We start from the raw sequence: 20,648 nt of genomic DNA, 5'->3' as shown, positions 1-20,648 counted from the left end.
TTTATCTATTTATTTAATAAAACCCTTAAATATCCCCTCCTACCACTTACCATTTCCCACTTACCATTTCCCATTTACCACTCATCTTCCCTATACCACTCCTTTTGCATTATCCCATATTCATCCCACAACATGAACTCACCCAGAGAAAATCTATTTAAACCAAGCCCCTCTCTCATATTTGGGCATCTCATCTTTATGTGTCAAACTTATGCCAGTTTGCAGTCCATTATCATCTTATCCACTATCTTTGCATTCTCAAATCTCCATTTCCTCATAGCTTTTTGCATAAGTGCTTCTAAGAGCAAATATATCAAATGTGAAATCTTAAGGAATAGGAGTGCAATGGAGTGAATTTTGTTGCATGCATGTGTGTTTCTAGTTTATATTTCAATTTACATGTGTGTGTTTTGTAGGTACTTCATTGTTGGATGTTGGAAGAAGCTAAATCCATGATTTAGGGGTTTGGAAGGTAGGAAAGTGAAGGGGGGGAGATAAAAGGATGTGAAGGATGGAATGGGGTTAGGTATGTGAAGTAAAAGTAAATGTGTATGAGGTTAAGGTTTAGGATAGGATGTAGGAAAGTGAAGGAGGTTAAGATAGGGGATATGAAAGGTAGATGGAAGGTAATAATGATAGGAAGTGAGGTAAAGGTTATGAGGTGTGGGTTATAAAATAGGGTGTAGGAAATGGAAGGAAGGGTCATCCATGTCATAGTGCTTCAAGAGGAGCACATTCACATGAGGGAGAAGAAGAGTCATATCACTTTGAGAGTTTTCACCAAGATGAGTAGCCCGAGTATGGACCTCAAATCTTACAAGCCTTATACAATTTGATAGGTGTGATACAGGATAGGTTTTCACCCACAACAGAGATACTTCATGAAGATCCACTTGTAGTAGAGGAGCATATAATTGCATCTTGGGAACTTATTAGGAGTTCACCTTGAATTTGGGAAATACACATAGAGGAGATAGAAGATTGATCAATACATATTACCTAGCCTCATCATGCATAAATACAAGAGGTAAATACTATAGCAAGCACATATCATGAGCTAAAGGATCATATTCGAGAGTTTCTTCATCTCTAATCCTCTAAATTTTTAAGATCCACAAATGGGGTTGAGGCTAAGTCTTGGTTACTTAGCTTGGACTTATGCTTTGGGTTGCATCTATATGTGAGCAACCTAAAGGCATAATTTTCAGTGCAATTTTTGAGAGGACTTTCTTCCACCTTGTGGTACTAGGAGGATAAAATTCACCAACTCACATTGAGAACCCTCTGATGGGATACCATTTTGGAGTGCTTCAAAGTGTGTTCTATTTAAAAATATTTTTTATAGAGATGCATAGATGAGTTTCACAATTTACATAATGAGGTTTTGTAGTGGCTCAACATGAGAGTTAGTATTTGGAGTTCTTGTAGTTTGTAGATTACATTCAAGACAAGTTACTTGTCAATTATTTCATTTGGGGTGGAAAGCCCAAAATTTCAGTTTTCCTATGGAAAAGTCTCTTATGGAAAAGGAGGTACATGGGAGGACACAAGAGGCATGAGAGAATTTTTTAACCTTGATCAAGGGACTAAAGTGTCCATAGCCCTCCCCATCCTTCAAAGGAGAATTTAGACTTACTATAGGATTTCAAAGAAAAACCCAATAGTATCAATATTAGGGACAAAGGTCTAGAGCATAGTAGGGGCCATAAGGTAGTCACATGTGACCATCATTGACACAAGGATATTTTAGGTATGAGAGACTATAGGGCTATCAAGCTAGGCCTTCTATGACTCGACAACCTTTTAGGGGAGAATCTAGTGTTTTAACTAGTTAGGATCTTCTAATTATGGCGGGGCCTAGCCAACATAGGGTTATATGAGAGGCACATGTTATGTATATTTTAGTATCAGATAGAGAGTTCCCACAAATTTTTAGAGTAGGTGGACACCATCCTAGAATGTCAAACTAGATAGTTGATATGTGGGTCTTTACCCTCCCAACCACTCAACATATACCACCATGGGTCTTTACCCTCCCAACTACCCAAAGGTCAAACAAAGATTCATTGTTGCAACACTCACTTTTTATGGCAATCTCAAGCACTTAGGATAGTCATTCCTTTCATGGAAATTATTCTTCACAACACTCTATAACATTAATTATGACGATAGTGTAAAGACCCACATATCAACTTGTAGACACCCAAAAATGGTCAACGCTTGCGAAGTCATACTTTAACATTTGTGCATTGCCTCATTTTAGGTTTTTTGCATCACATTAACATTTCTCCTATGTCACGCATTTGGTCTTTATCATTTGTGAACATTGAGTCATTCTTCTACATTCTTCAATCATCTCGTCCTGCATTTGGTCTTTATCATTTGTGAACATTGAGTCATTCTTCTACATTCTTCAATCATCTCGTCCTCGAATTTGGTCTTGTCGACAACATTATCCGGTCATGATTTTGATCAATTTTATCCTATCGCATCAATGTGCGTATTCAATCTTATCATTCTAGACATCGTCAATCCTAACTAGGGTTTTGTCCTTCTATCAATCTTATCAATCGTATCATCAATCCTTCAATCTTGTCATTTTAACAATCGATTTGTCATCGATCGTTGTCATGTTCAATCTTGTCATCTTGCGATCAATTTGTCATTGATCGTGGTCGTTATCAATCTTGTAATTTTGCAATCTATTTGTCATCAATTTTTATCCTCTTTTCAATCTTGTCATTTTGCGACCGATTTGTCATCGATCGTGGTCATTTCCAATTTTGTCATCTTGCAATCTATTTTGTCAATCTTGTCATTTTGTGACCGATTTGTCATCGATCATTCTTTGTCTCAATTATGTCAATTTGGATCAATTTGTCATTGTTCCTCGTCAATTGGCGCATTTTATCAATCAAATCATTTTGTCGCATTGGTCATTTATCAATTCAAAATCATGACATTAATTATCTTCAATCAAGACCTAATTGTCATTTTCGCATTTCTAATTTGTCTTCTAGGGTTTTATGATTTATTCATTTAACCTAATTTGTCATTTCTTCCTTTAGGATTAAATAAATTACTTATTAATCCTAAGTCTTCTTATTACAATTAAATCTTTATTTAATTGGCTAATTATTCCTCTTTGTGAATTGATTAATAAATGAAAAATTATTAATTAATTCACTAATTCCTAAATTCTAATTTCTATCAATTTCTAATTCCTAATTTGTCATCAATTTCAATTTCCTAATTTTTCAAATTTCTAATTCCTTTTCCCTCCTAATTCATCTCCTAATTCTATGGGAGTGACATTTCAATTTGTCATGAAATTGTCATAATTGACAATCAATCAATTTTGACATGAAATGTGTCATAATTTGTCATCAATTATCAATCAATTAAATTGTGCATGGAAAGTGCATAATTTGTCATAATTGACATATTGATTTGCAATTTCCATTTGAATTGCATCATGCCAATCTTGTCATTTATCCAATTCTTCTATAAATTGGATTATTTTCTTCAATCAATCCCTTCATGAATCCCAAATTTCTGTCAAACTACCGAACTTACGTTTCTAGTACTCTTGAGCTTTTTGCTTTCAATTGTGTGAGCACTTGTAGGTGAGATCCACAAACCCATTGAAGAGGAAAGAACAACAATGGAGCCGCATGGAAGGAGTATTCAATTCTACATCTGGTTTGCATAATTTTCATTTTGAATGCTTTGTTTCCATACCTCTATTGAATGTGATTTGGAATTAGGTTCATTTCAATGAGTGTTCTTTTGATTATGTTATCATGTCTAGTGTTTTGATTGATCTACTTATCTTGTGATGATTCCTAATTTCTACGCTACACAACTATCAAAAATGAGAGAAGAAACATCCATGTTCTTTTGGTACTTTGTGATTTCTAAACCATGTTTGAATCTTTCTTATCTTATGTGAAAGAATCTTAGCATGATGCCTTTAAGTACACAACCTTAGATACACAATTCAAAAATTTTGACATCATACCAATGGATAACAATTAGATATAGGAATCATCAACCTTGAAAAAAATATGAATTTAAACAACTAAAATTTGGACCATGCCCATTATCTAGCCTAAGGATAAAATCATATATGTGAATCTTATATGATAAAAAAACTAGTACATATGAATTTTTAAATCTTGCAAGATCAAACTGCAAAAGGTCAAAAGGTAGGAATCTTATGTCTAAGACTTTTGTTGTGGAAGTTAGGGTGGTTGTCACCTATGTTGCCTTTACTCAATGAAATTTGTAGCAATTTGTTGAATCTTTATACCTCAAATTAATCATTGATAGTGTTGAGTTGGTTGATGATAAGTGATGAAATGAGGGTAGAAACAAATACTAGCTCCCTCATCTTGTGTCTATGTCTATTTGGCTTGTGGTACACTAGGTTATCCTAAAGCAAGACACATGTCAAGGTTCGTATAAGAGTGTATGTTAGTGTAGTGTGTTTGGTGTGTAGAATGTTTTTTTTTTTGAAGATCGATTACCAAAATAAAATCAAAGTACAAAGTTAGGTTACATTAATAGTGACCAAGTTGATTACTGCATCAAATTCCCAACCAAGCTAAACCACCTTAAAATTAGAAGAAAAAAAAGAATCAGTTTATACAATTAAGAGTAATGTGTAGAGCTTTAAGTCAACATCAAATTACATCAATATTATATCATCTATTGACATCATATTCAAAAAGATAGATTGTAACAACTTATTGAGATTCATTATCACTATCATTATCTGGATTCTCCTCTTTCTCTTCATTCTCTCCATCTTCATTATTAGCTTCTTTGTCTTTTCCTTTGTCATTATTCTTAGGTTCAATCCTACTAACTTGGAAAGTATCAAATTCTCTTCCAAGGGGCACAAACTGTTGGCATTATCATAGACAAAGGGAGATTGTTGGCATTCCAATTACAATGAGAGATTGTTGGCATTTCAATAAGGATATTGAGAAGGTTGTTGATGATTATGGATATAACTGATTAAGGATGTTTACTATCTTAATATTATTATTTTGTCATTGATGTCAAGAAATTGATTTTTTGATTCAGTATGATGTTGCCATATCTTAAGAAGTATGATTTGGTGAGTATAAAGATGTCGGTAAAAGACACAGAAAGAATGTGATGAATAAGGGGAGGAATAAGTTATTCAATGGGCAACTATTATCAAGTTAGACAATGATGAGATCATGATGTTTAGATTGTTTTTGATATCCTACATATGCTATTGTTTGTAAGGTTAATACTATACTATGTTAGCAAGCAAAGAACCTAGTCAGTAAACCCTAAGGTTATCACTATTGGTTAATGAAGGCAGAATGTCTACCGAGTGAAGTTTAGTATTTACCGAGTTGCAACAGAGCTGTAACAAAATGCATTAAATGATTATAAGCATTATTTAATGAAGGAAGTTGATGAGCTGGTTATGATTAAATGATTGTTACAACGTGCATGAAGGTTGATAAAAAAAATCTATGGCAAAGGAAAATCAGTAGGAAGATCTACAATGCAGATTGAACCGCAATACCCTAGCACAAGTTCCAAGAAATGTATGCAAGTTCCAAGACAGGGTAAAACATTTTCAGATTGAAGGTTACATTGAACCTAGTCAAGTTTGAAGATCTGATGGCTATGATTTATCATGGAAAATGTGATCAAGGAGATTAAGTGGTTGGCAAATTATTTATAAATAAGGAACTGTTGATAAACAATGTATGTGGGCAAGTGTAAGCACATGGATGCTACATAGTGATTACCGAGCACTGAAGCTTGAAGACTTGTTTGATAACAGAGTATAGAGCCCAGCAGATGGACAAGATAATTCCTATGACTACATTGTATTAAGCAAATAAGAATCTGCTTTAGCATTTTTAGATGTGAAGTTGCAGATAGATTTTTATTACTATTATTTTGTAAAGTTACAGAAAATCTCTTAACCGAGTGGACTTAATAGTCTTATTTGTAAAACCCTCTAGCAAGGTGACATTTTGATTGAGTGTTTGAAATCCTTTAACAAGGTCACTTCTAACAAGGTGAAGATCCTAATAGATCTGAGGGAAATCCCTTAACCGGGTCACATCTAGCAATGTGTTTGTAATCTTTAACAGGATTTGCTTTTAACCGAGCATACTCTAGAAGAGTATATTTCTTAGTGGGTTCGAAATCCCATAGTGGTTTTTCCCTATTTGGGTTTCCACGTTAAATCTGATGTTATGACTGTTGTGATGTTTATATGCTTATGAGTTTGCATGTTTAGTAGTTTTGGTTATATTACTGAAGTATATGTTACCGAGGTTGAATCTGTTGTTTTTATGGAAGATTAAGTTTGTATGATTCACCCCCCCCCTTTCATCTTGTTAGCTTGGCATCTATACTAAATATTTAGTATGAGAACTATCAATTGGTATCAGAGATTTGGACTCCAGAAGAAAAAGTTTAAAGGTACTTGAGGAAAAGATCCAAAGATGTATAAGAGGGATGCACCGAAGCTGAACAAGTCAAGTTTCTCTACATGGCAGAAAAGGATGAAGCTGCACCTATCAGGAGTTGGAGAATATGTTGTATATTATCTGGAGAATGATTTCATTACACTTAGCACCTATCCATTAACAATGGAAGAGATAAAGGAAAAGAAAGAACATATCCAAGCAATGATTGAAATAACGTCTGCATTAACCGACTCAGAGTTTAATGATCTAGAAGACTGCAATGATGCCAAGGCAATGTGGGACAAGCTCATATCTATGCATGGCGGTGATGAACATGTTCAAAGAGAAAAAGTGGATAGTCTAAGAGGACAACTTGAATCTATGAGGATGAATGAAGGTGAGAACATAACCCAATACAGTACAAGGTTAAAGGAGATTGTCAATCAAATCAAAGGAGCAGGAGGAACCATTGAAGAAAAGGATATAACAAGTAAGTTATTGAGAACCCTTCTACCTTCTTATGCAATCTGAGTCTCTGCAATCAATGAATTGAGGTCTGTACCCAATATGCCAGTTTCTTTAGATGCTACTATTGGTAAGCTACATGCATTTGAGTTAAGTAACTTTGATAATAGTGGGTCATCAGTAAATAAAGTTGAATCCACATTTAGTTCTTTTCATCTTGATGAATTTGATGATTACAATGATAGAAAGTATAAGTATTCTGAAGGGAATCACAGTGGAGCAAGTGAAAGATTTCATAAGAACATGGAAGAAGTATACAAACTTTATGAAGACATCAAAAAGTAAGAAGAGTTTGAAGCACTATTAGCCAGAAGGTTACTAAGAGGAAAAGGTAAGTATAAAGGAAAACTACCTTTGAAATGTTTCAATTGTGATAAGATAGGACATATGGCTTCTAACTATCCTGACAAAGATTCTACTGAAAAGAGAGATTACCGAGATGACAGACAGAAAGATAATCATTACAGAGGACACCGAGACTTTAGAAGAAGAGATAGAAAGTCATGCCTAATAGTTGATGAGGAATTCAATGATGATAAATCTGATGAAACTACTACAGAGGAAGTAGTTTATGTGGCTATCAAAGATGGATCAGATGAAGAAAGGAAAGAAGAAAAAGCCCTAATATCTCACATAAATACTAATGATTCTTGGATCATAGATAGTGGATGTTCACATCACATGACAAGTGATAAACACAAGTTTGTTATGTTAGAAGATTATGATGGAGGTTATGTAAGATTTGGTAATGATGCACCATGTCCGGTAAAAGGTAAAGGATCTATAATACTTCTTGACAATGCTAAATGTAATGATGTTTATTGGGTTGAAGGATTGAAATACAATTTGTTGAGTGTAGCATAGCTAAACAACACAGGTTACCGAATAGAATTTCAAAAAGGAATTGTCAATGTTCATGACAAGCATGGAAAGTTAGCTGCTACCGGGACACAAACAAAAGGTAACACATTTCACCTTGACTCAACTCAAAATAAGTGTCTATATGCAAAGATAGATGATACCTAGTTATGGCATAAAAGGTTTTGTCATGTAAATTTTGATAATCTAATCAAAATAAGTAAGAAACACCGAGTAATCGGTCTACCGAGTCTTGAAAAACCTGAGAATGCTATGTACCGAGGATGCCAGATGGGAAAGATGACAAGATCAAGCTTTACAAGTAAGTCCTACACATCTAAGGGAATTTTAGATCTTGTGCATACTAATCTTTGTGGTCCTATGAAAGTTCAGAGTTATTATGGTGATAAATATTTCATATTATTTGTGGATGATTATTCAAGGATGATGTCAATTATGTTTTTAAATGAAAAATCAAAAGCTTTTCAAATGTTTAAATGGTACAAGGCAAGAGTTGAAAATGAAACAGGAAGACAACTGAAATGTCTTAGATCAGATAGAGGAGGAGAGTTCACATCTGATGAGTTCAACTTATACTGCAATGATCATGGTATAAAAAGACAAGTCTCTGCACCGAGAACTCCATAGCAAAATGGGATAGCTGTGAGAAGAAACAGATCTATTGTGGATTGTGCCAGAACCCTAATGATTGAAAAGAAAGTGCCACAAACATTTTGGAGAGAAGCAATAAGCACAACAGTTTACACCCTGAATCGAGTACAACTGAAGAAAGGAACTTTGAAGACACCATATGAAATCTGGTATGACAAGAAACCTAATGTAAGTTACTTCAAAATCTTTGGAAGTAGATGCTATGTACACAAAGATGATAGAAATGGAAAGTTTGATCAGAAAAGTGAAGAAGGAACATTTCTTGGTTATTCATCTAGAAGTAAAGCACTTAAATGTCTGATCAAGTCATCTAACAAAATAGTAGAAAGTGCAAATGTGAAAATTGATGAATTTGCAGAAAGAAATGATGAAGGAAACTCCAAAGAACCAGAAGATTATGAAGAATTTGTCTATGTTCAATTGAGAAGTCCTATCGAGAAGACTGCTAAAGGAAATGAAGAGAATATCCAGTTACCAAGTGATGAAGAAGATCATACAGAGCCTACCGAGACTATATTAGCCAAATATGTCAGAAGACATCATGTAGAAAGTCAAATTATAGGAGATAAAGATGATCCAGTGATGACAAGGAACAAACTGAGATAGAACACATGTCTGATATCTGAATTCAAACCAAGAATAGTGAAAGAGGCATTTAACAATGAAGATTGGATAAATGCTATGACAGAAGAGATTGATCAAATCAAGAAGAATGACACATGGACACTAGTCCCAAGACCAAATGACAAAAATGTAATCGGTACAAAGTGGATTTTTAGAAACAAGCTGAATGAAAAAGGTGAGGTCATTCAAAATAAAGCAAGACTAATTTGCAAGGGTTATGCCCAAGAAGATGGAATTGGTTATGGTGAGACTTTTGCACCCGTGGCAAGACTTGAAGGAGTAAGAACATTGTTGGCATATGCTGCTTTCAAAAATTTCAAGCTATATCAAATGGATGTCAAATTTGCATTTATGAATGGTATATTAGAAGAAGAAGTTTTTATTGAACAACCTGAAGGATTTGTTGAAGACAAGAATAAAGATCAGGTATGTAAATGGAACAAAGCTTTATATGGTTTGAAACAAGTACCTAGAGCATGGTATGAAAGATTGCACTCTTACTTAATCAAGATTGGTTTTATAAGGACAAGTGAAAACAACAATATGTACATGAAGAATGATGAAAATGGAATACTGATCTCAGCCATATTTGTTGATGATATTATCTCTTGTGGAAATGACTCTTTATGCAAGAACTTTGGAAATGAAATGAGCAAAGAATTTGAGATGTCATTAATCGATGAGATAAAGTATTTTATAGGTTTACAAATACTGCAAATGAAAGATGAGATTTTCATTACTCAATCCAAGTACATAAAGGAAATCTTGAAGAAATTTGGAATGAAGGATTCAAAACTAGTAAGTACTCCTATGACTACCAACTGTAAACTATCAAAGAATGGTGAATTTGCATCTGTTGATGAGACACTTTACCGATCTATGATTGGAAAGTTGCAATATGTTGTTCATAGCAGACCAGACATAGCACATGTAGTAGGTATAGTTGCAAGATTTTCTGCAGATCCCAAGGAAACACACATGACAACAATCAAGAGAATTTTTAGATACTTGAAAGGCACTGAAGATTATGGATTAGTATATCAGAAAGGAAATGATTTTGATTTAAAAGTTTATACTGATGCTGATTGGGCAGGCAACATTGATGACAGAAAAAGCACAAGTGGAGGAGCTTTCTTTTTAGGAGAAAGACTAGTGAGTTGGCTTAGCAAGAAACAAGGATGTGTTTCATAGTCAACAACAGAAGCTGAATATGTTGCTGCAGCATTGAGTTGTACTAGTATAGCATGGATCAAACAACTATTGGAAGGTATAAATGAGAAATTTATCAAGCCAGTAACTGTATTTCGTGACAATACTAGTGCCATTAACATTTCAAAGAATCATGTTATGCACTCTAAGACAAAGCACATCTCTATCAAATATCATTATCTTAGAGAAGAAGTTCAAGAGAAGAAAGTGGTGTTGGAATATGTTAGCACAAAGGAACAAATAGCAGATATCTTCACCAAGCCACTGCCAAGGGACACTTTTGAGTATCTCAGAAGCAAGTTAGGGGTCCTACCCCTATCTTCTATTCACTGACCGAGTTTGGTGAAAGCATCAATTCAATGACTCTATAGAATATATTTTAGGAGTTGACGCTGATTTACACACTTTAGGATGTTCTCTAAAGGTGTGCAAGAAACAATACAGGGAACAAGAATTGTAGACAAAATGCTCTAACCGAGACTACGTTGACACATAATAGCAAGGAATTCACTTCTCAGTGGAAGAAATCATGTTTTAGCTCTTTACTTTTTGGCATTATTGTCAAAGGGGGAGAAGATTGAAGAAAAGGGGAGAAGGCTAATGTATGGGGGAGAAATCTGATGATAGGAGGAGAGCATTTTAGAATCTCACAACAATCTAAATGCAAATCAATTAGGTCAAATCAATTGGTTTTGCCATCAATGCCAAAGGGGGAGATTGTTGGCATTATAACAGACAAAGGGAGATTGTTACCATTCCAATTACAATGAGAGATTGTTGGCATTTCAATAAGGATATTGAGAACGTTGTTGATGATTATGGATATAACTAATTAAGGATGTTTACTATCTTAATATTATTATTTTGTCATTGATGTCAAGAAATTGATTTTCTGATTCAGTATGATGTTGCCATATCTTAAGAAGTATGATTTGGTGAGTATAAAGATGTCGGTAAAAGACATAGAAAGAATGTGATGAATAAGGGGAGGAATAAGTTATTCAATGGGCAACTATTACCGAGTTAGACAATGATGAGATCATGATGTTTCAATTGTTTTTGATATCCTACATATGCTATTGTTTGTAAGGTTAATACTATACTATGTTACCGAGCAAAGAACCTAGTCGATAAACCCTAAGGATCCTAGTCGGTAAACCCTAAGGTTACTGCTATCGGTTAATGAAGGTAGAATGTCTACCAAGTGAAGTTTAGTATTTACCGAGTTGCAACCGAGTTGTAAAAGAATGCATTAAATGATTAAAAGCATTATTTAATGAAGGAAGTTGATGAGCTGGTTATGATTAAATGATTGTTACAACGTGCATGAAGGTTGTAAAAAAATCTATGGCAAAGGAAAATCAGCAGGAAGATCTACATCGCAGATTGAACCGCAATACCCTAGCACAAGTTCTAAGAAATGTATGTAAGTTCCAAGGTGGGGTAAAACATTTTCAGATTGAAGGATACATTGAACGTAGTCAAGTTTGAAGATTTGATGGCTATGATTGATCATGGGAAAGGAGATTAAGCAGTTGGCAAATTGTTTATAAATAAGGAACTGTTGATAAACAATGTATGTGGGCAAGTGTAAGCATAGGGATGCTACATAGTGATTACTGAGCACTGAAGCTTGAAGACTTGTTTTTATAACAGAGTATAGAGCCCAACAGATGGACAAGATAAGTCCTATGACTAGATTGTATTGAGCAAATAAGAATCTACTTTAGCATTTTTAGATGTGAAGTTGCAGATAGATTTTTATTACTATTATTTTGTAAAGTGACAGAAAATCTCTTCACCGAGTGGACTTAACAGTCTTATTTGTAAAACCCTCTAGCAAGGTGACATTTTGATTGAGTGTTTGAAATCCTTTAACAAGGTCACTTCTAACAAGGTGAAGATCCTAATAGATTTGAGGGAAATCCCTTAACCAAGTCACATCTAGCAATGTGTTTGTAATCTTTAACAGGATTTGCTTTTAACTGAGCATACTCTAGAAGAGTATATTTCTTAGTGGGTTCGAAATCCTACAGTGGTTTTTCCCTATTTGGGTTTCCACGTTAAATCTGGTGTTATGAGTGTTGTGATGTTTATATGCTTATGAGTTTGCATGTTTAGTAGTTTTGGTTATATTACTGAAGTATATGTTACCGAGGTTGAATCTGTTGTTTTTATGGAAGATTAAGTTTGTATGATTCACCCCCCCTCTCATCTTGTTAGCTTGGCATCTGTACTAGACATTTAGTATCAGAACTATCACAAACATCCTCTCTCAACTAGAGCAATCAAAGTTTTGGTGAGCCATTTCTAGGTGTCTTATTGCTTCACCCCTCTTTAATTGATATTAGTGTTATTTTTGGTATTTATTGTAAAAGCATATATACTCTTCCTAGAATTTATTCCCTATCTTTCTTAGATCTTGGGGTCAATAGGCAACATCCTAAATGTCTTCTTCATATATTGAAGAGGAAACTTCATCCAATATCTTCATGAATCTTCATGTTTGCATCTTCAATGTAAATGATACCTATTCAATAATCATTAGCATTGTGATTCTAAGATTACACTCAATCAGAACCCTCCCTTTACCTTGGAACACATTCTCATTCCTTCTCTTCCAAAGAAACCAAAGAATTTCAATAGACAATAAAATCCAAAAATAGTTAAACATTTTACTCAAATTGCATACATACCTGACAATAATTTCAAACCATGAGAAATTATCAACAATATTCTCACCTAAAATTTTATAATGATTGACAATCATGAATTTTCTCCTAATTAATATCTTCCATGGTTCATTCCCTTCTAAATCCTTGACAATCCATTTGATTTCTAAGGCAATACCTTATTTCTTGAGGTCTTTGATCCCCAATCCACCTAAGTCCTTATTCAAGGAGCACCATTTCCATTTAACAACCTGCATCCTTTTCTTACCTCTTCCATCTAACCACAAATTGCATTGATGAGAATGTTGTGGGTCCGACGGTTTGGCCATCGGTGCATGAAAGCATTGCATGAGTTCTACTTTAAAAATTACATAAAATATTTTTAATTTATTTGATTGAGTCTTATTTGAAAAAAATATTATCAATGATGTTTCCTTTCTCCAAGAATTGGATCTAGGATCTTTCCATTAGATAATATGTAACATCCAATGACTAAATCTTTTCTTTATAGATGCTTATTTTCTTTAATCATCTGAGCCTAAATTATAATTTATATTTGTGCAAAAGTAGAAGATACAAGCTGAAGATTCATGTGCAAGTAAATTTCATAAAATAAAGCAAGCAGGCATTATCTTGAATGACATGGAAACAAGCTCATCAGTTGCCCAGAAGAGAGAAATTGGAAAAAAACAGAGGAAAGTGTTAAAGGGTGATAAATTCATAGAGAGTATGCAATACAAACAAACAATGTCTAGAGTGTGTGATGTGGTCTCTAATTTATGTCCGGAGGGACTAACTAGTTTTTGAGTTCCTAGGAAACCTATTGGGCCACGGTTGGAGGAAATAAATGTGTTCATGCAAGGGCCACCTTTTTCTATTATGAGAATGATGCTTTCGCACTGAAGGATATTTGGAAGACAATATCCAAAAATTTCTATAATGTGGAACCAGAGTTGGTGGACTTGAAGTACTTTTCAACTTCCAGAAGACCAAGAGGTTATGTACACAATCTCCCAATAGAAGGCGATTTCAAGCATTACCTCTCCCTTGCATGACTATTCACGAAGCACTTCCTCAAACAAAGGACTATTGGCCTCCATGGGATCAAAGAAAAAAATTGAATAGCATAGACTCTAGACGATGTGGTAGTGTCCTTCATGAAGAACTCTGTACTATAATTGAAAATTCATGAGGGAAACTGGAAGATAGTGAACAGAAATACATTCTTGAAAAGTGTGAAGAATGGAACTTGGTTTGGGTGGGGCCAGGTCAGGTGGCTCCTCTAGAGGTTGACAAGATAGAAATTATATTAGGATTTGAAAAAGATCACACTTGTGGATCTTCTTGTGCGACTGATCGATTGCACTGTTTGGGTAATGTAGTCCAAATAGATATAGTTGCATACCATTTATCTATCTTGAAAGCATTTTATCCTAATGGCATTAAAGTTCTTTCTCTATTTTCTGGTATTGGTGGAGGAGAGGTTGCTTTGCATCGACTTGTGATACATTTAAGGTGTGTTGTATCTTTGGAAATATGTGAAAAGAATAAGCTTTTCCTTAATATTTGGTGGACAAAAACCTAGTAGATAGGTAGGTTGATTCAGAGGGAAGATGTCCAAGATTTGAATATAGAATTACTGGAGTTTTTTATTAGAGTTTTTGAAGCCATCTTGAACTAGAGTTGCCATTTTTGCATTTGAACTCTTTTAACACTTCAAACTTTTCCTTACATGATTTACCTTCTTACTTTGTTGTAGAGGATTCCAATCTCAATCCCTTAATGCCATTATCTGCTCTTTAGTGTCGCTGACTGGAAGACTACCATAGACTAAATGAGAGAAGGAGGACAAGTGCAAGTGATATAAATACACAATCATTCATATTATTGAAGACAAAATTGGTCGGCCATAATTTTAGGCAATATTAGGTTGGTCCTAATTGAATTTGACATATTGTTTTATGAAATTTCAGTAATTGTGTAACAGTTTACATCATGTTTTTATTGCAAAACTCTTTTTCCATTACTTTCTACCCTTGTTCGACACTTTTCAAAAGAACTTTAGCCAGTGAATATCAATCCTAGTTGTGGCATACCAGTAGAAGTGATCGAATCATTGAAGGTAGGGTAAAATGCTCCAAAATTGAAGTGATTTTTATTTACTATATTTTTAATGCATGTCAAATTCCTTCCTAAGGAAAATGGTTTATCAAAGCTCAGGTTGCCAGTAACTCTCCACATTTTATGCAACTTGCCATTGTTGCTTCTCAAGGAGAGGCAAATGATCTAGGAGGATCTGACACTTTGATAGATTTGAATGAAATGGTAGTACTTCATTACATATATTTCTTCACCACTACCTTTAGCACATTGCCTAAAACACGTGTTCACATTGTAGCACTCTTAACTCCTTTTCATTTTAATCTCACAACTTTGATAATGACAATGCTATTTTGTTTGAAATTTTTCAAGAAAACAAAAATACATGGGACATGAATGAATAGAAAGTGAGTGGTTGTGGGTCTTGTAACTTCCATGACACTCATCTTTACTCTTGTATAATAATGTAATACAGTTGTTCCTAGACAAAAAAATATAAGACTACAGAAGATAGACACCTAGCAGATACTTTTGCACAAACAATCTTGTAACCTACAATTTTAGCACATTGTCTTCTCATTCTTGAATCTCTCTTGTTGTGTGACACTAATATGTGCTCTCTAATACATTTGTATTCATTTTAGTGTGTTTTCTCTAGGCACACCTAAGCCCTAGATCACTAAGATAGGGTTAACCATTATATTCTACAACAAGTTTATGTTTCAGAACTTCAAATAAACATCACTCAGAGTGAGTCCAACCTATTATAGCCAGGTACCATTTTCAGACCTTGGTTTGTTGAAATAGTAGCTAGCCCGGATACCTATTGTATGCACTTGTATTATCCTCTATTTAAATATATCATTGGGCTAGACCCAAAATGTAACATGGAAGTCATCTTAAATTGGGCCAGACCCAAATGTAGCATGATAAAGGAATTCAATGTGTCATTGGGTTGGGCCCAAAATGTAATGTGCTAAGAGAAATTAAACAACTATTGGGTTGGACCCAATATCCAACATTGGAATATAGAATAATAATTTATTATTATTTGCAAGCTGCCCTGAGGATGATTAGCGCCTAAGGTTGGTATATAATGCTCCAAGATGAAGCCATTTGGAGACACAACACAATTCATATTTCTTCTATCTATTCTGCTAGAAGCGATTCTCTCTAATGTGAACTTGTGCAAGGAGATTATGCAAGGTTGAAGATAGAAAAGTTGTCAAAGTATCTTGTGCAAATCAAATCCAGACTTCTTCTGCTCCACTTTATCATCTATTGTTAAAGGGTTTCATTCAACACTGATTTCTTGAACTGAAATATGAGATAAGTCTTGTAAATTATCTAGATTTGAGATAATACATAAACACATTTAAAGGTTGGGTTTTTCACCTCCAAGAGTGAGGTTTTCCTAGGGGATTGGTGTCTTGTGTCTTGTGTTTTATTGTTGTTACTATCCCTATGTCTTGTGTTTTATTTCTATTAATATTTATACATAGTCTGATTATAATCAAATTGGTTACATTAACATCTGATTGCTTAAAATTAACATTATAATCAAATTGGTGGAGTAGAGGTTTCTTTGCATCGACTTGGGATACATTTATATTGTGTTATATCTATGAAAATATGTGAAAAGAATAGGCTTTTCCTTAATAATTGGTGGACAAAAACCCAATAGATAGGTAGGTTGATTCAGAGGGAAGATGTCCAAGATTTGAATACAGAAGTACTAGAGGACCTAGTAGACAATGCTTTCAATGACTTCTGAAGATCTCAGTAGATGTATTTAGGTCTTAGTGGATAAAATGCCACAGAGTCCAATAGGTAAACAACATGTGTCAAGTAAACAACATGGATCTTACCCTTCAATGAATTATAGATTTCCCTCTCAGAATTATCGGTTCAAGAGCTCGGCTACCCAGATGACTGAAGAGGATAAAAATCCCCATAATCTTCAAGCAAAGCTTCTCCTATTTTATAATCCACCAAATCCTTGGGCAAAATAGAAGTCAAACCATGGATGAGACAATTATTGGGACCAAACCAATGAAAATACTCTTCAGTCATCTGGGTAGCCGAGCTCTTGAACTAATAATTATGAGAGGGCAAGATATAATTCATTGAAGGGTAAGATCCATGTTGTTTACTTGACACATGTTGTTTACCTATTGGACTCTATGGCATTTCATCCACTGAGACCTAAAGACATCTACTGAGATATTCAAAATTTATTGAAAACATTGTCTACTAAGTCCTCTAGTACTTCTGTATTCAAATCTTGAACATCTTCCCTCTAAGTCAACCTACCTGTCTGTTGGGTTTTTGTCCATGAACTATTAAGGACAAGCTTGTTCTTTTCACATATTTCCATAGATACAACACAACTTAAATGTATCACAAGTCGATGCAAAGAAACCTCTGCTCCACCAATACCAGAAAATAGAGAAAGAACTTTAATGCCATCAAGATAAAATGATTTCAAGACAGATAAATGGTATGCAACTGTATCTATTTGGAATGCATTACCCAAATAGTGCAATCGATCAGTCACACAAGAAGTTCCATGAGTGTGATCTTTTTTAAATCCTAATATAATTTCTATCTCGTCAACCTCGGAGCCACCTGACCTAGCCCTACCCAAACCAAGTTCCATTCTTTTCACTTTTCAAGAATGTATTTATGTTCACTATCTTGTAGTTTCCCTTGTGAATTTTCAATTATAGTACAGAGTTCTTCACGAAGGACACTACCACATTGTCTAGAGTCTATGCAATTCAATTTTTTTCTTTGAAACCATGGAAGCCAATAGTACTTTGTCTAAGGAAGTGCTTCCTGAATAGTCATGGGGGGGGAGAGGTAATTCTTGAAATTGCCCTTCTATTGGGAGATTGTGTACATAACCTCTTGGTCTTCTGGAAGCTAAAAATTACTTCGAGTCCACCAACTCTGGTTCCACACCATAATTTTTTTTGGATATTGTCTTCCAAACATCCTTCGGTGAAAAAGCATCATTCTCATAATAGAAAAAAGGTGGCCCTTGCATGAACACATTTCCTCCAAGCGTGGCCCAATAGGTTTCCCAGGAAATCCAAAACCATTTAGTCCCTCCAGACATAAATTAGAGACCACATCACACACTCTAGACATTGTTTGTTTGTATTGCACACTCTCTATGTATTTATCACCCTTTAACACTTTCCTCTTATTTTCTTCAATTGCTCTCTTCTGGGCAGCTGATGAGCTTGTTTCCATGTCATTCAAGATAATGCCTATTTGCTTTCTTTTACAAAATTTACTTGCACGCAACTCTTCAGCTTGTATCTTCTACTTCTACACAGATATAAATTATAACTCGGGCTCAAATGATTAAATAAAATAAGAATTTGTAAAGAAAAGATTTAGTCATTGGATGTTGATGGAAAGATCCTAGATCCAATTATTGGAGAAAGGAAACATCATTGATAATATTTTTTTCAAATAAGACTCAATCAAATAAATTAAAAATGTTTTATATAATTTTTAAAAGTAGAACTCATGCAATGCTTTCATGCACCGGTGGCCAAACCGTCAAACCCACATCATTCTCGTCAGTGCAAATTTTCTGATGCCGTCGGAATTCTGACAAAAACTAAAGAAACATCTGATAAGGATGTTGTATGTTTGATGACACTTACTTGTTAGATGGTCATTGATGCATGGTAATGGGGGAGCGTCAAAATTTTGATGGCCATTCGATGACATTTTTGGCCGGAGGAGCAATCATAATAGTCATCAGAAGAGTTCATGGTGTTGTCAGAATTTCGACGTTCAATGGCATCGTCAGGAAGTCTGATGATGAGTTTTTGACGACTACATTTGTTGGCAGTCCGAAAAAAATTAGTCAGAATTTTGACAATAAGCCGTTGAAAATTAGCCCCGAATGTACTAGTACCAGTACCGGATGGGGCAGAAGGTGTTTCCTTTGGAGCTCTCTTATGTGTCAGTACCTTGATTGTAACCTTTCTAACCAATTGGTTCCTAGCATCATCCTTAGTCTCTTCACCTTTCTTCCTCAGTACCCTCTTGAATGCTAAGGGTGTGTTATCCTTAGATCGAGTCTGATGGAATAGGCTCAATAAAAATTTAAGGCTCTTTTGTCTTCCTTCCTTTTTCAGGAACAACATCCATTAATGCCTTGATGTACTGAGATATTTTTTCAACAAATTTTCTTTCCTTGCCCTGCTGTTTCTCCCTCTTCTTTCGGTTAAACTCAGTTTCAACCTCTTGCTTCTTCTGTTTTGCAATACCAAAGGATTTCTCAACTTCATCAATAGGTGCATAAATTAATGTCTTTGTATAAGCATCCAAAATCTGTGCATCAACCTCATAACCTATCTCTTCAATCCATATCTTCTGAGGTTTGACTGCTTCCATCAAGGTTTCATCCTTTTTAACCATGAAGCATATCTCGGTTGAGTATTTCTCAACAATTTGATTTGGAACCCTCTCTCTAGAATTCATAGCATTTTGGAATGCCTTGAAGTAACCCCATACCTTGTCATCTCGCTAACTATCTAGTGTCGCAATAGATTATTTTAGTTGTCTTCCTACCAGGATATCAAATGCCCATTGTCTCTTCCCAAAAATGGTAGTTTCATTAATGAAAAATATCATCAAACAAACAATAAGATTTCCATATCGGAATGTTCCCTTCTTCTCTCCTTTGATCTTCCCTAGGTTAATTAACAATTCATCTAACATCCATCCATAGAGATCTAAATTATCATTTTCCCTCATGATCTTATGTGCTACATAAATGCAGGAGCTAGAAACAAAATTTAGATGGTTTGATTGATTTACCTTGTATCCAATAACCATGCTTTTGAATCTGATGTCTATCTATGATAGTGCTAACCCTCATCAATCGTCAGTCCGATATTGCATCAGTGAGCTTGTTAATCTGATCATTATAAATCTTCTTCTCCTGACGTTGACCAATTTGCGGTAAATCGATGATGGCCCTGATGGCCTCCTTAGAGATCTTATAAGGTATGTCCAACCAGATGAATTCTTCATGCACTTTGGTCAAAACATATCTGACAATCTCATCCTCAAATTCAGGAATATCCAAAATGTCGGTAAACCCTATATCCTTAATATGCTTGTACTTGAGCTTAATCTTTCCAAAATCTCCCATTAACTTGCTCATATACATGCTCTTAATATCACTAGTACCCAGATCCTCAATGTGGCAGTGAATGTAAGCTCTGACATCTTCAACATATACAACTCCTTCCAGAACACGAGAAAAAGTGCCAACCAAATCATCCAAGGTGGCAATATGCAGACATCATTTGAAAATAAGCCTAGGATGATCCTTGACCTCAACAATAGTAGGATTTTCAATAAAGGTAGGTGCAGAGGATGATCTTGCTTCCATGATGAAAGATAAGTACCTGAGAAATAGTTGTTGATGAAAACCCTAAAGAACTCTTTCGATCGTTGGTGAAATCCCTCAAGAAGATATCGATAG

This window comes from Cryptomeria japonica, chromosome 2 (assembly GCF_030272615.1).
Source record: "Cryptomeria japonica chromosome 2, Sugi_1.0, whole genome shotgun sequence".
In the NCBI taxonomy this organism is placed as follows: Eukaryota; Viridiplantae; Streptophyta; class Pinopsida; order Cupressales; family Cupressaceae; genus Cryptomeria; species Cryptomeria japonica.
The sequence above is the reverse complement of the archived record's forward strand: the minus strand, read 5'-3'. Positions refer to the sequence as shown.